Source organism: Triturus cristatus, chromosome 7 (assembly GCF_964204655.1).
Source record: "Triturus cristatus chromosome 7, aTriCri1.1, whole genome shotgun sequence".
NCBI lineage: Eukaryota > Metazoa > Chordata > Amphibia > Caudata > Salamandridae > Triturus > Triturus cristatus.
The window spans coordinates 1,442,911,997-1,442,927,879 of record NC_140590.1 but is presented as its reverse complement, the minus strand read 5'-3'; the positions used below and the strand labels follow the sequence as shown (position 1 = coordinate 1,442,927,879).

Below are 15,883 nucleotides of genomic sequence, written 5' to 3'. Positions count from 1 at the left end.
GTAAAGGTAGATGCAGGTGGTGGGCACCTGCACTTCTTCTTGGGGGTGGGGCCTTAATTTTCATCATCAGATGAAAAAGCAAATCAGAAAACCGTAGAAGTTAAAGCAAAAAAGGATGGAAGGAAAAATATGAGAATAATTACCCAGGGAGATAGTAAAGATGAAAAAGAATCTACAAGAGTAAGATAACAATTCAGGGAGTGCTTTTAGAGTGTTGCAGAAAGCGGAGTGGAATGAGCTGGCCCTGGTGAGAAGGACTTTCTGGTAACCTTACTTTGCATTAATAACAGTTCAAGGATCTGATGGGGAAACAGTAGTGAATTAGAGAGATTAGCTAAGTTTTTTTATTGCAAAACTATCTTTTTTAGGTCGCTGCCTACCAGATCTTGGGGACTTTGAGAAAGTTGTCCTGGGAATGCATTCTGTTCATGGCTTGCTATTGACTTTGTGGTTTGCAACTCACGTATTCTGGCTTTTGATTTGTTGGTCTTGTTTGTTTTAGGCTGTGCAGTTTGGGTCCCTACCTCCCCAAGCTTAAGGAATGTTTGCAATATTCTTCCATAAACTTCTTTTCTGTAATAAACAGGCCTTTAAATCTTGTGTTTATCACATTTGCTGGATATTCAAAGACCGAGGTCAAATGCCAAGCTGTGTTTTAATTGGAGCCTGATGTTAATTTTGCTTTTGGCTGACTTCAAAGTGAGACCATTTATAGGAGAGAGGAATACACTGTAATTTTTTTCATGGAGCCTGCTTGTGCCTTTTTTAAATTATATTTTTGACATAGCCATCTCAAAAGGTATCTCGTTCTTCATCTGCATAAAACATTTATGTATCAAAATCTCCATTTGCAAATCTCAAATAGCGATTTTTTGAGAATCGCTATTTGAGAATTGCAAAACGGGATGTATTTAAAAATTCGCATATATTTTGCGAATTCTTAATATTCCTTAATTGCGATTAGCAAATTGCAAAATCGCAATTAAGGAATACCTTCCCATTCATTCCTATGGGCCAGGAGGCCCATAGCACTGAATGGGAAGTCATTCTCAAATTGCGAATCGCAATTTGCTAATCGCAAATTGAGAATAATTTCAAAGGTGCAAGGGTGTCATGATGACACCCTGATGCACCCCTGAAATTAGCATGTGTGCGCATATGGCGCACATACATGCCCTAAGGGCATGTATGTGCACCACATGGCACTTTGAAAAATGCCAAAAAGTGCATTTTTCAAAGTAATCGCAAATTACCACCAACTTGAAGTTGGTGGTAATTTGCGATTTCTTAAGGAGAAATCGCACAACTTGGGTGCGTGTTACATAGCATTTAAGGAATCGCAATTTGCGATTCCTTAAATGCTTACGCAAAATTAAGAAATCGCAAAATTAGCGATTCCTTAATAATGCGATGCTAAAATGGCTCATACATCTCATTTTGCGAATTTGTATTCGCAAACGCTGTTTTTTTGCGAATCGCAGCGTTTGCGAATACAAAATCGTTTGATACATATGCCCCTAAATCTTCTTTGCTGAGTCATTTAATTTGGGAAACTGCCTTTTTAGGAGCGAAGTACAAAACCGCATTTCAGTCTCGGCATCGGCCTAACATATAGTGATCTTGGTCAATTTACACTGTTTATGGCCCATTCACTGTCAAGCTCTTTTCACAGGGACGAGCCAGCCACACTGTAACACAATTTAACAATGCTTAGTTTTCACTTTGATGTGTAAACATATGCTTTAATTATGACATCTGAGGCAACTCCCTTTGAAGAGTTTGATAAGTATAATGGCACTTTTTATTAAAGCTTTTGTGTTTTTGTTTAGCTACACAATAATTATGTATTCCGTCTTCAAATGTGCCTTTTTTGGAACACTTATTACTGGATATAAAGGATTTCCTCATTTGTCCTTGAAGGCACTGGGGTCATTATTTCAATGGTATAGAAGGTGCAGGGGGATATGGGCCTAAAGGTTTAGGAAAGCCACTGAGCACTAATTATTGCGATATTTTACTACTAAACAAGTAGTCACCAGTGTAGTTACCTTACAGACACTAGGGTGATGATTTGAAAGGTGCGGCAGGTGCAGTGACACATGGGCCAAAATCTCTTGGAAACCCCCTGAACACCGATTATGCTATATTTTACTGCTAAACAAGCAGTCACAAGCGCTTTTCCCTTGTAGGCACTGGGTACATGATTTGGATGGTGCGGTAGGTGCAGTGGCAGAGGGGCCAAAAGCTCTAGGAAACCCACTGAACACTGACTAGTGCTATATTTCACTACTAAACAAGCAGTCACAAGTGTAGTTACCTTGCAGGCACTAGGGTCATGATTTGAATGGTGCAGCAGGTGCAGTGGCACAGGGGCCAAAAAGTCTACGAAACACACTGTGCATAGATTATTATATTTTACCACTAAACAAGCAGTCACCAGAGCAGTTACGTTGAAGGAACTAGGGCCATAATTTGAATAGTGCAGCGGGTGCAGTGGCACAGGGGCCACAAGGTCTAGGAAACCCATTGAACACAGATTATTGCTATATGTTACCACTAAAAAAGCAGTCACAAGAGCAGTTACCTTACAGGCCCAAGGGCCATGATTTGAGTGGTGCAGCAGGTGCAGTGGCATGGGGGTCAAAAGGTGTAGGAAACACACTCAACGCCAACTATTGCTATATGTTAGTAATAAACCAGCAGTCACAAGTGCAGTTCCCTTGCAGGTACTAGGGTGATGATTTGAATGGTGCAGCAGGTGCAGCGGCACAGGGGTCAAAAGGTCTAGAAAACCCACTGAACACCGATTATTGCTATATTTTACTACTAAACATGCAGTCACATGTGCAGTAACCTTGCAGGCACTAGGGCTATGATTTGAATGGTGCTGCGGGTGCAGTAGTACAGGGACCAAAAGCTCTAGGAAACCCACTGATTGCCGATTATTGCTATATGTTACCACTAAAGAAGCAGTCACAAGCGCAGTTACCTTACAGGCACTTAGTGGCACAGGGGCACAGGGGCCAAAAGGTCCAGGAAACCCACTGAGCACAGATTATTGCTATATATTACTTCTGAACAAGCAGTCACAAGTGCAGTTACCTTGCAGGCACTAGGACCAGGATGTGAAGGGGGCAGCAGGTGCGGTGGGACAGGGGTCAAAAGATTTAGGAATCCCACTGAACACCGATAAGTGCTTTATTTTACGATAAAACAAGCAGTCAGGGGTGCTTTTTTGTTTTTTTGTAACCATTGCACCCAAAGTAACACATAGCCTAAGGCATCACTGTAATAAAAGCTGTAACCTATTGGACTTTTCTGTCTACCTACAACCTGTGTTACTTTCAGCGCATTTAAATGGCATAATTTCACAGTTTGTGTATGGATTTAAAATTCTTCTGAATCTAGACACACAAACTCCTTGGCAAGGGCATTCGCCATTCTATAACATTAGCTATTCAGTCATTGTAAACACTATATAAATACCAATAACTTACCATCTGGCATTCCATACCAAGCATTGGCAAAGCCAATAGGTCTCGCCTATGCGAGATCTATTGGCTTTGTCAATGTTTTTTTAGCCATACTAATCAGCAGCGCTAGCTTCAGTGCAGCATAACTGAAAATAAAAACAGCACTATAACAGAGACATTACTTTCAGGCATTTACAACATACCTAAAAGAAAATCGCTACGCCAATAAATCTCACATGGGCAAGATCTATAGGCTTTGCCAATGGTTGTTTTGGAATTGCTGTGACACAATTACTGCCATAGTAAGGATTTGAAAGGAGTAGGTACATGGAGATGTAGGGATAGGTAGAAAATGCGGTATGGAGGCAGGGTTGAGGTGAAACAGATGAAGCGAAATAAGGAGAGAGGCATGTGACAGACAAGTGAGGAAGAAAAAGATATAGAGGGTGGTAAAGAGACATGATAGAAGTCGCCAGACGAGTATGTTGAGAAATGGAGTAGAGTGAAGATAGCTATTTAGTGATTCATGAGATACAGAGAAAAGAAATACAACAGCATAAAGAGGCAGAGAAAGATTAAGTAAAAAAAGCTGATATTGAAAGGCAGGGGCATTTAGAGAGGCACAATAAACAGTGGAAGATAAAAGTAAGATTTGAGTGATCGGCAGACAAGAATAAGGGGCTAAATATGGATGAGCAATCCAGACAGCGAGACAGATAATAGAGCAAGTGAGAAGTGAAATAAATGTATAGGGTGGTGAGGTCGGCATAGACAAAAACACAGATAGATATAGGCAGGGAGGGAGAACGGTTTAGATAGACAAACAGAGGAGAGAAAGGCACTTCACATTACAGCAATTGCTATATCAGGGTCACCTGGAAGGTGGTACACCCTGGCAAATGCCCACTTTGCCCAGTCCTGAAAACATCTCTCCTCACAACAGACACCTCACCATGCATCATATCTACCCTGTTGCCCTGTCACTTGCACCATTTCACACAGTAATGACTTTTAAGTCAATAGCAGTTCGCATTGTTGGTTATGTTGTTTCTCATTTTCGCTCATGTGTATGATGGGCAGAGTGAAGGGATGCCTGGCTTGGCTTCCCATGCACTATTCTTTACAGATAGAAAGAGACAAGGACCTCTCAAACTACCACTCGAACCTCAGGCACTGAACAGGTCAGCTGTTGTAACTCTTGCAATGTTTATTGGTTATTTCTATTTGTACCTTTAAAAGCTACAGAGCAAGACGCTGAAACACGATATTAGTAAGGACATACTGAAGAACCAAGGGCTAGATATACGGCCATTTTTAACAGTCGCAAATGGAATATTGGACTGTTTGCGATCGCTAAAAAGGGTTGAAGCATGTACAAATCCTATTTTGCAAGTCTGTAACCTATTACTGACCCACAAAATAGGGTTTGCGAGTCACTATTAGAAAGGGGCGAGCCAAGGGCATCCCTTCCTAATAGCGAGTCGCAGGGGGATGTACGATTGTTTTGTGACAGCAAATGCCATCGCAAAACAATCGCAGTTACCACCAATTTTAAGTTGGTGGTAAGTCAACTGCAAACGGGAAGGGGTCCCCAGAGGACCCCTTCACCTTTGTGTTTGGCAGTGAAAATATTTGTTAATGGCAGGCAGTGGTCCCAGGGACAACTGTCTGCTCTTAAAAAACGAAAAGAAATATTTCCATTTTTTTCTTTTAAATGCACCCCGTTTTCCTTTATGGAAAACCGGCAGCTTTTGAAAAAAAACGTTGCTTTCTTCAAAAAGGAAAAAGAGACATGGCGGTCTGCTGTCCCCAGCAGGCCACCATCCCTGTTATCGTAGCCCATTCCCAATGGGCCGCAAATTGCGACCTGCCTCATGAATATTGATGAGGCAGGTAATTTGCGACCCCATTGAGAATCACTGAATGTGTCTGAGACACATTACTACATTCCATTTTGTGAGTCACAAATTGCGAGTCGCAAAAAATTGCAATTTGCAACCAACAAAACCGAATGGTCGTACATCTGGCTCTACGAGCAATAAGAAGTCTTAAAGCTCTGTCCTTGTTTTTCCCCGTTTTACGTCCACCTTGTTACTCTGCTCTCTGCTCCCCCATTTTTCCTGGTTTTCTCTGTATGATGAAGATCCCCTCTCAGCCTTTCCATTCTTTGTCATGCCATAGCACCTCTCTTTCTCCAGTCTTTCCATCCCTCTCACAGTCTCTGCTTCTTCTTTCGCCCTGCTCTGAAAATCCTTCAGGGATCACCCAGCTGAGTATGCATCAGGCTGCGTGCAGCAAATAAGTGGCCGGATGATAGCTAATAAAGCGCTTGTTAGTCTCTGCCTGGCGGCTGGAAAGATGCGCCTGTTACTGCTAGGGATTAGCACTCTCATATTCCACCGCCTTTCATGTGGGCTCTATGGCTGGAAGGAAAACTAGGAAATGGGTCTACAAGGTGTCTAAGAGCCCCCAGGCGGAAGGACATGCTTGTCTCAAATTTGTCTTTGCAGGACTTTTACTTCCAGTTCAGGGTTAGCTTCTGTGGGACAATGAGCCGCTAATCTCACCACTCAAGGAAAAGCAACACCACCAAGGAAAAGCAACACCACTCAAGAAAAAGCAACACCACCAAGGAAAAGCAACACCACCAAGGAACAGCAACACCACCAAGGAAAAGCAACACCACTCAAGAAAAAGCAACACCACCAAGGAAAAGCAACACCACCAAGGAAAAGCAACACCACCAAGGAAAAGCAACACCACTCAAAAATAAGTAACACAATACCATCTTTAATGCCAAACTCAAGATTATTCCTAACACAACAACACACTAGTAGTAGCAAGAGCCAAAGCGAATACCGACAACAATGCCAATCCCTAAATCAGGGGTAACACCGATACTAATACTAAAACCCACATGAATAATACCAGTAGAATTTATTGTAGGTGTAGTAGCAGCACCACACTACTCGTAGTAATGCTACCATTGATTCTAATAAATATATTACAATCACAACAATGTCTGCTAAGGTAATGTTTACTAAAGCCACAACTACGAAATGATATTGATCAAGAAAGAGCAGGTGTTGTGAGATGTAAAAGTCCAAAAGGTCAAAGTAGGCATCACAATGAGAAAGTGGGATGCTTTATCTCCAGTGTTCTAGACACTCATATACTTTGTCTGCCCTACCACTGTGTGGCATCTACCTACTGGCACAAAATTCCCTTGGCCATGCCTGAGGCATCCTAGAACATAGAATACACTATTGCACTGCATGACAGACATTTGCTGACTTACACCTAGTGTGAATCTGGGGGCCTAAGCTTACAGGGCAAAAAAACATGAATGGGGCGGTGGGTAGTTGCATGGCAACCAGCAACATCCCCATGTTCCCAAGCACACAATGTTAACATTAATTTATACAAGAGTACTTGGTGGCATGCTCTATCCAGTCATTCAGACAAACAGAAAAAATAGTCTGCACAGTACCTGACACCTATGAGAAACAAGATACACCCGTGGTGTTTTTTTCACAGCTATAATTGATCATAAACTACTGAGGAGGGACCTTATGAAACCGTGGAGGGGCTTGTGCTTATGATATCCCGTGATAATCCCAGGACTTTAAAGTTGGCTCTGGTGGGCCAGAATTTCAGGAGAAGTAGGACTAATTGATCTGAGAAAATGAGTTAACACTTGAAGGCTTGAAAGGCCCTGGATTTTGCTATTTGGTTTATTCATAAATATTCTATTGTGTGCCTCCTGCATACTACATCGATGCCTCCACTTGGTATTCCAACGGCGCACTTCTCTCAGAACTATGGGAGACAAATCTAAATGTCACACATGATGAAGAATGAGGAGAAGCAGAGGGATAACAGATGAGGCCAGCAGTGATGATCAACCTTGACACCATGGATACCCCCTCGTATCATGCCGGGCACCAGTGGCAGTAATAGCACCTTTGCCAGTAGCAGTTTCGGCAGCACTCCCAGAAACCACAGAATGAAGAGTACCATTCTATGTAAAGTATGCTGTACCAGTCTTTAAAAGCAGCTTGTGTGCAGTACGATTGTCATCCTCAGCTGGGCCAAGGTTGAAATCCTCAATCTGAAAACAACATCTGGAGTGACTTCTGGGCTGGTTGTTAGGTGGGCATACCCTTGTCTGCAGAAAATCGTATAAAAAGCAGCCACATTCTGATCCAGATTGGACTTACATCATCAACAAAGGTTGTAAGTTGGGAAACTAGTCTCAATGACCAATCTGAATATCTGAATACTGCCTGCTTACATAAGTTTGTGTCGGGAATCAGGCAATGCGGAGGCCGTCATCCAACAGCACATACTACTAGCAGACCATGACCAATGCTGAAATGACAAAAGGAAGATGATACGGACACCACCACCACCCATGTAGCCACACATAGTGTTGGGCTGATCCTCACAAGGAAGTCTCTGAAAACACATGGATTTCACACAATCTTAAGCAAGAAGGAGGGGGCAGAGTTATACACCCGATGCAGTAGTCAAAGCAAGGAAGATATGGACCTTCAGCAGCCTAATCTTTAGACCACACCCAGGAGTCTGGACCCTTTTTTGAGCTGGAAAAGTGACCAGAGACAGAGTGGCATTCCTGCAGTCATGCTTGGTGCAGTTTTGGAGGCAGAAAATGTGGTACTAGCTTGTGCGACCTCCAACTTTTTATTGTATGCTTGGAGGCGAAATATCAATTAATCTAGCTGGTGAAATAAAAGCAATGTCAGTGAAAAGTTGGCACCAGTGCCACAGAGAAGCACGTATGGATCAGGCAATGCTATGCTTGCTGTCCCTGATAACTAAGACCATGTTGTTTTGAGGAAGCAATGTCTCAGAGAATGTTGCTGCACCTCTGGCATTGACCAACGAGATTTTGTTGAGCTTGGACCACCTAGAACCACCAGGCTCAGATGCACAACAAAAAGGAAGTTTCAGCCACAATCACCAGCACAGCTACTGCTATTGCCAAAGGAGCTAGCAACAATGATGCGTCTGTGCTATTAGTCTTGATAGCCCCACTAGATGTATGTTGTAGTTTTCCGTAGAATAAGGATGTTGCAACAGTTCAGAGGAGGCTTCCCAACCAGGGTCGGACTGGTGGTAGCAGGCATTTTCCAGTGGGCCGGAAGGGTGGGCGCTGGTTTTTGACCCATGGGGGTCGTTTATTTTTACTAGGGGCCAGTTTTGCAGCACTGCTGCAATATCGCCCCCTGTAACAAAAAGCGTCAGCGGTGCTTGACACTAGCATGGGCCGGCGCTTCTCAGTAGCACCCGACTTCCACTCTCCTCAATCCCCCACCCCTTGGGCCAGTCAAGTGTAATTCCCAGGGCTGGTTTCTGTTCCCAGTGTTTCCAACTACATCCACAGCCAACATCCAACAGCAGTAGGGAAAGAAGCCAACATTGACCTAAATGTGGAAGAAGAGGAACCCGCTCTGGGAGAAACCGCTGAAGCGGATACTGGACAGCAGTAATGGCTTTAAACCTGTAAAATTACTCCATATGAAAGAACACCCCTACCAAAATACACCAGGCAAGGAGCAGCCAAACAACTTTAAAACACATTATTTAAAAATACTAAATACATAATTTCCTCTCAAGAGATGCTATGATAAGACTGCTTTGAAACTTACACTAAAGCAAATATAAGGCAAACATCCTTAGAGAGCATTGAAGTTATGACCATAAAAAATGTGCAATGCAGTGACTTGAATTACAGTAAGAACCTACGAAATTGACCAAGTTGAAGCACACCAAAACCTAAACCGTGGATCTAAAAGCTAAAGTTATACACACTCATGTTTAAAAAGACATAGTAAAATCCCTTAGAATGTAGTAAAACGTGTAAAAGAAATAGATGTAAAATCAGTAAAATAAAAACTTTCTACAAATTAGTTATGTCAACCACTAACTAAAAGGGTAGAACACCTATGGCATGCCTTCCTCACTCCCTCAAACAACTGAAAAGCTTTCTTACCAACTACCTTCTAGGACATAAATGACAGAATGAGGCACATTTTTTCTTGATGGATAGGGAGTAAGCCAAGTGGGGAAATTAAAGACTCCCTGGTTAGGACGCTCAGAAATTAAATAACTATACTAGAAGCGAGACAGTAGCACATGTTTCATAAAGTCAATAAAACCACTTGAGAAAGCAACACATCATTATGATTTATTTATTTTTGTTGCATATTTATGTAGAGTGAAATCTACCCGAAGGTATTGGAGCGCTTTACATGAGCACTGTATTTACATTACACATTCAGGCACGGGGAGATTAAGTGATTGCCCAGAATCACAGGATGTGGACCAGTGCTTAATTTGTAAAATAGTAAGTGCTAGGGCTCTAACCAGGAGGCCACTGCAGCTTGCACCACCCATCGCTGCCAAAACAACTACTAACCATCTCTCTCGCTTGTAAATGTCACAGTTCAGAATTTTTCCAGGTCCCCAAAGCTGGAGGAATGGCTGGGGAGGCAGGTATTGGCAATTATAATGTATGTTGTAGTCCTAAACTACGGTTGTTCTGCTCATCTCTAAATTAGATGAGCAGCACCACCATGTGGTAGACTGTACTAAGTCCAGTGTTGACTATTAGGTGCTGGTGCCGAGAACCAGAAACCAATTAAGTGCCAGTGCTGAGCACCGGAAAGCACCGGCTCAAATTAAGCACTGATGTGGACGCGACCTCGAGGCTCGAACTCTGGTGTAAGCTCTTTCTACAGCCAGTTGTTTTTACATTAGCCATAGAAAGGGCCTTCTAAATGTCATCGGAATCTCTAACATGGCCATTACAAGAGGCACAGGCGCGGATAAGGAATAGCATCTAAATTAAAGCTGGGGAAAAAGATGTTGTTGCCTTATGACTGAACAAAGACAGAGGAAATAACAAAAGCATTTGCATGTTTATTCTGGAGGACTTGCCAATCTATTCCCCATTACACAACATTATCACCACTGTTTTTGGCCACAATGCTGAACCGTATGCGAATGCTACTGTAAGCCAATCGATTCAGAGTGGAAGCCTACACATATCTGTCTGTTTTCTTTAAGTTATTGAACATTTACAAATTAGGACATTAACACTCAAGGCAAGGTACCTAGAAGTCTGAAAATATATTTCCTGCTAATTCAAAAAGGCACTGGTGCATTGTGTGTTGCTTTTTGCAAAGAAGAAATGTAGAAACTGGTAATCGATAGAAACATCAGAATAGATCGATTGTGTGGTGTGATTGGTCGTCAGTATCATATATCATACTTTTACAAGATCTAAAGGGCATGTGCTTTTCTGTTCATCTGGCTCCATTACATGCCAGGCGTTTGGTTACAGTACATTATGCACCAGCTTCTAGTGTAACTATGCAACTATTGCACAATATTCGAGCTGTACTGTACCTTCCTGTCCGTTGTGAGTATCAATGTGCGAAGCGGAAACACCATCTGCGTGACAAACAGGCCTGTAAAAAACACAAAAACAAAAAACAATCAATTCAATAATTCCATTGCCTTTTTTGTGAAAATGCAAATTATGGCAGGGAGCAAACACCGAAGAAAACCTGCATACGATCTAGAATAATAAGAGCAACAAAGCTGGTGTAAAGAGCCTGATGTTTAGAGAAATGTAGGGAATTTTATAAATAACCCCACCCCAAAAAACACAAACTCACATATATGTAATGTGGATTCCAGGGGGCATTGCTGTGGTACATCAGAGGGTATCTTGTAGGTTACAGAAGACAAGAAAATAAATCTGCATGAAAAGCTAGCAATCAGCTTCCTGGATGATTGGCACACCAGGAGGTAATTGAGGGGCTTATTTATGAGCCCCTTGTGTCACTTTTACGCCGCCGGCCCGTCACTTTGTTGACACACTGGCGGCGTAAATAATATTTTCAAACTGGCGGATTAAGGCAGATGCGTCACTTTGTAAACCTCTGCGCTACATTATACCTGCATCAGGTATAATGTATGCAGGGAGGGCGTTCTCCCGCAAGAAAACCTCGAGGAAGTGGCTTAGTGATATCTATCAAATTTCACTGTGCCACTTCTAGGAAGCCACTGCGTTGAAACCTTACGCCTACCTTACAGCAGGCATAAGGGTGACGCAGTGAAAGGACACATTGCTGGAGTTATGTTGTTTTCGGACACACCCCAGCAATGCGTCACTTTTGTGCCTTCAGATACTTCAGGATTCCTGCCGTATCTGTAAATCCTTGCAACATGGAGTGCCGTGCAGTAAATACGGTGCATCCAAGGTGTCGCAAGGAGGGCGCACTGAAAAGTGTTGCATCGCTGTTTTCCCTTAGCGATGCAACACTTTCCATATATGAGCCCCGGAGTATGGAGCTGTGTGCAGGTTACCAGCGGGCATATTATCAAGGTCCGGCGTTAAAATTATCGCTGCTTTATCGGCAGAAAACTGCTGCTAAAGCGGCGATAATGGGCTTGATAATATGCTGCAGAGAATTCCCATAAAAACCCATGTTCACACCAGAACATGGGCTTCTATGGGAATTCTCAAGGGCATATTATCAAGCCCATTATCGCCGCTTTAGCGGCCGTTTTCTGCCGATAAAGCGGTGATAATTTTAATGCCGGACCTTGATAATATGCCCCCAAGTCCTTTAATAACAATACTGGCCCCTGTGATTCAGAAGCAAAACATTTAAAGATGGTACACCGATCATTAAAGGTCCAGCTCGTGAAGAGAAATCAGTTCTCTTTACCCTGTGCTTTGTCACTAACAATCACCAACAATAAGGATTCTGTATGTTCCTTTGTTTGATGACCGCTGATTGGGTGTTGAGACATATTGTGACATCATTAACCAGATGGCCTCTTTAACAGATGTACAACTGATTAGAATAAGGGCCATCAATTACACTTCGTAATTTTTCAGTGCAGACACATAAACAATATGTCAATCTTGGTCATTACAATATGGAAATAAACTGAGAGCACTGGAAAAGGTAATATATGTGTGCATTTATGTATAGGGCATTTCTAAAGCTGGGTTTGATGGCTTAGTGGATTAATGCGTCCACTATAGTGTTGGACCTCATGGTCACAGTTTCAAATCCCGGCAGGTCTACTAAGCCATTTATCCTTCTGAGGTCGATAAATCTAGTGCCATTGAGTTGGGTAACAATAAAACACCTGTTCAGTATCAAAATGCCCACCGGTAAAAGTGCACTTTACAAATACACATGTTATGTGAAATCAGAGCCAAGCCAAAAAGCAGCTGAGTGCTGTGCATTGTCAAAGATAAGCATAACATCAGTAAGTAAGAGAAAAAGTCAGGTTACAGCTGATTAATGCATTGTGCTGTAGTGTTCTTCATGATATGTAGTGACACAAAATAAAAGACTGGGGACATATTTACAATAAAAGTGGGTTAGCTCCAACTTAGCTAACGCTGGGCTCCGTCACTTTAGAAACTCAGGGATGCACTGTATTTACTACAATACAGTGCACCCCTGCGTTTCTTCCTGCACTGGCACTAAATTCAGCTGTCTAACGCCAACACAGCACCAATGCAGAATGCACAACACATAGAAACAGCAAAAACAGGGAGAAATTAAACATTTCTCCTCGTTTTACCATGTTAAGACCAGGTTTTCCCTGGTCTTATATTGCCGCTGCCCCACATTTACGCCACGCTTGTAAATATCGGGCTGCAGCAAAATACTGGGTGTTGCAGCAGGACACCTACCGCAACTCCCATTGCCCACCCATTTCACGCTACGTATAGCGTGAAAGGGGACCTTTTTTCCAAGGCGGCGTTAAGCCACGTTAAGTGGCTTGACGCTGCCCTGTCAATGAGGTGAAGCCCGTATCGCTACAGGAACTTCGTTAAAAGTGACACCCAGTGGCGATAGGGGCTTGTAAATATGCCCCTGGGTTTGTTGCTTAAAATAATTAGAAAGAAAGGATAATTTGCTTAGACTTCAGAAACGAAGACTAGGTGAAGAGACAGCATGGTGTAAACATTAAAGAGGAGCAATCAGCACAAAGCTACAACTAAGCTAGGGTGACATGCTAATACCAGTGGTAAGAAGTTAAAGCTAGACAAAAGAGAGACTGTATTCCAAGACTGACTTGTAAAAGGGCCTACTGACAGATCCTTCAAAGACTATGTTTTTTTGATTCACACAAAAAACAACTGCTTCAAAATAAACCCCTAGGATGTGGGTTTAGACCACTTCTTTCCATTACTTTTTGAACATTAGGCGAAGGCTTGGCGTGAAGGTCTGCGGGGTTTAAACTTATCAACTAATTGATGAATCCAGCAACACAGTAATTGCTATATCCCCAAAAGGTATGGGGTGCATCCAGCACTAATGAATTAGGATTGGTTGATGACTGATGGCACACATGGTGAATTAGCAAGTCACTGACTTCATGTTGACTTACTTTCAGATGTCAGTGGGACACATACCAGTTGCATCCAATAGACTCAATATCTGGATGGTCATTATACTTGGATACTATGAAATGAACTAACCAAAGGGCTATGTCAAAGCTGTCACTACACCCTCATTTCATGTTAATTACAAGTTATGATATTATCACACCTTTCCACTTCACACTCTATGCACGAAGGATTTGGAATATTATTGACTGCGGTTATCAGATCACTCAGTTTGACCAAAACAGTAGATTTGTGCACAGGCTCCCATCAACCTCGAAGAGGTTGACGTATTACTATATGTTGCCTATGGATGTTATGTCTGATGTAGCCATAGCTGAATCAGTAGGTAGTTTGTGCCTGTCATTCTTAAATGGCATAGTTCAATGTTTATATCTTGAATTCTGGTGATCTCTGCTGCATTTGAGGCCCTGTGCCCAAGGCTCTCTGCATTAGCATGCAGATCTCAGAATTAGCATATGAACATTTCCCGTCAATGGCATTGCTAGGTTGCCATGGTCCCTAATGTCAGTAAGGAAAATGACCCATCGCTTGGTTTGGCTTAACATAGCTATATATGGGCTTTAGTGAGCCCTCAGCCCCAGGACCACACTGCTATTACACATGCTGCACTATTGATAGCTCTGCCCCTGCTTCTGGAGTGACCCAGATCAGCGTCTGGTTGCACATGTATAAATGCACTATTCTTCCATTCCTTCGTTGGCAACAGTGGTGTCTCTAGCGGGGGCCCACATGGGGCCTGTGCTGCAGCTCTTTCTATCTTGGCTCCCTGTATGCGTCACCCGCCACCACCACAGCTGCTGAATGTACCAGGAGGGGACACAGGAAAAAACACAGACACTGCACTTTGCCACATGCAATATTTTATTCAAGAACCTTTCATTGCAAATCAGTGTCATTGGCTTAAAATCGAACTTTGTATGTACGTGTGTATTTTATATCTATTGCTAAACATACGTCCACACATACATGCGTACAAAGTGAGATATCTATCTATCTATCTATCTATCTATCTATCTATCTATCTATCTATCTATCTATCTATCTATCTATCTATCTATCTATCTATCTATCTATCTATCTATCTATCTATCTATCTATCTATCTATCTATCTATCTATCTATCTATCTATCTATCTATCATCTCTCTCTCTCTCTCTCTTTACTAATATAGCACATCGTTGTGAGGAAGTGGAAGGGTTTCTCCGTTTCCACTATGAGGTTTGCCTACCAACACTGCTGTTTCCACCCACATTGTTGCCAACTGTCCAGTATATTTTTGTACTTCACATATGCCTTTATCATTAATACCTATGCAAAAAAAATTGTTGTAAAGGCATCCGTGGTAAAAGCATATGCGAAGTAAAAAAATGCGTAGTAAAATCTACACGTTGTAATGACGCATGCATTGTAACGCTTGCGTTGTAATGGCATGCGTGGAAATAGCTGTGTTGTAAAAGCTGTTCCCCCATGTTAATTGCCATAGGGATTTTGAACTGACTACAACCTGAAATGCTGGACAGAATGAATTACACCACGTTTGGCAGAAGGGTAGCTCTTGGTCCAGAAAGGACAATGGTTTTGTACGAGTGAAATGTCCAACTAACATAACGTCCCTGAAACCTATGGTTTTTTCAGTGAATTTCTACGGTTTTTTAAATGCTAATTTCTAACTATAACGTGCCTGAAACCTATGGTTTTTTCAGTGAATTTCAATGGTTTTTTAAATGCCGATTTCTCACTATAACGTGCCTGAAACCTATGGTTTTTTCAGTGAATTTCAATGGTTTTTTAAATGCTAATTTCTAACTTTCCTACAAAGTTAGGACATGTGAAGAAAGAGGAAGAAAAGCGCCGAAAGAAGCAAGAAAAATGCAGAAAGAGGCAACAGAAGTCCAGAAAGACGAAAAAAAGTGCAGGAAGAAGCAAGAAATGTGCAGAA

At 42.2% G+C, this 15,883-nt stretch overlaps 1 protein-coding gene across 1 annotated transcript in view; it reads right to left on the bottom strand.

Annotated features, from left to right (window-relative positions):
- Nucleotides 1–15,883, bottom strand: part of DLGAP4 (DLG associated protein 4) — a 1,545,411-nt gene that overhangs the window by 863,780 nt on the left and 665,748 nt on the right. Inside the window, exon 3 of the mRNA XM_085619178.1 lies at nt 10,908–10,969. The gene's annotated coding sequence lies outside the window, so the exon portion shown is untranslated. The remainder of the gene's footprint in view (nt 1–10,907; nt 10,970–15,883) is intronic.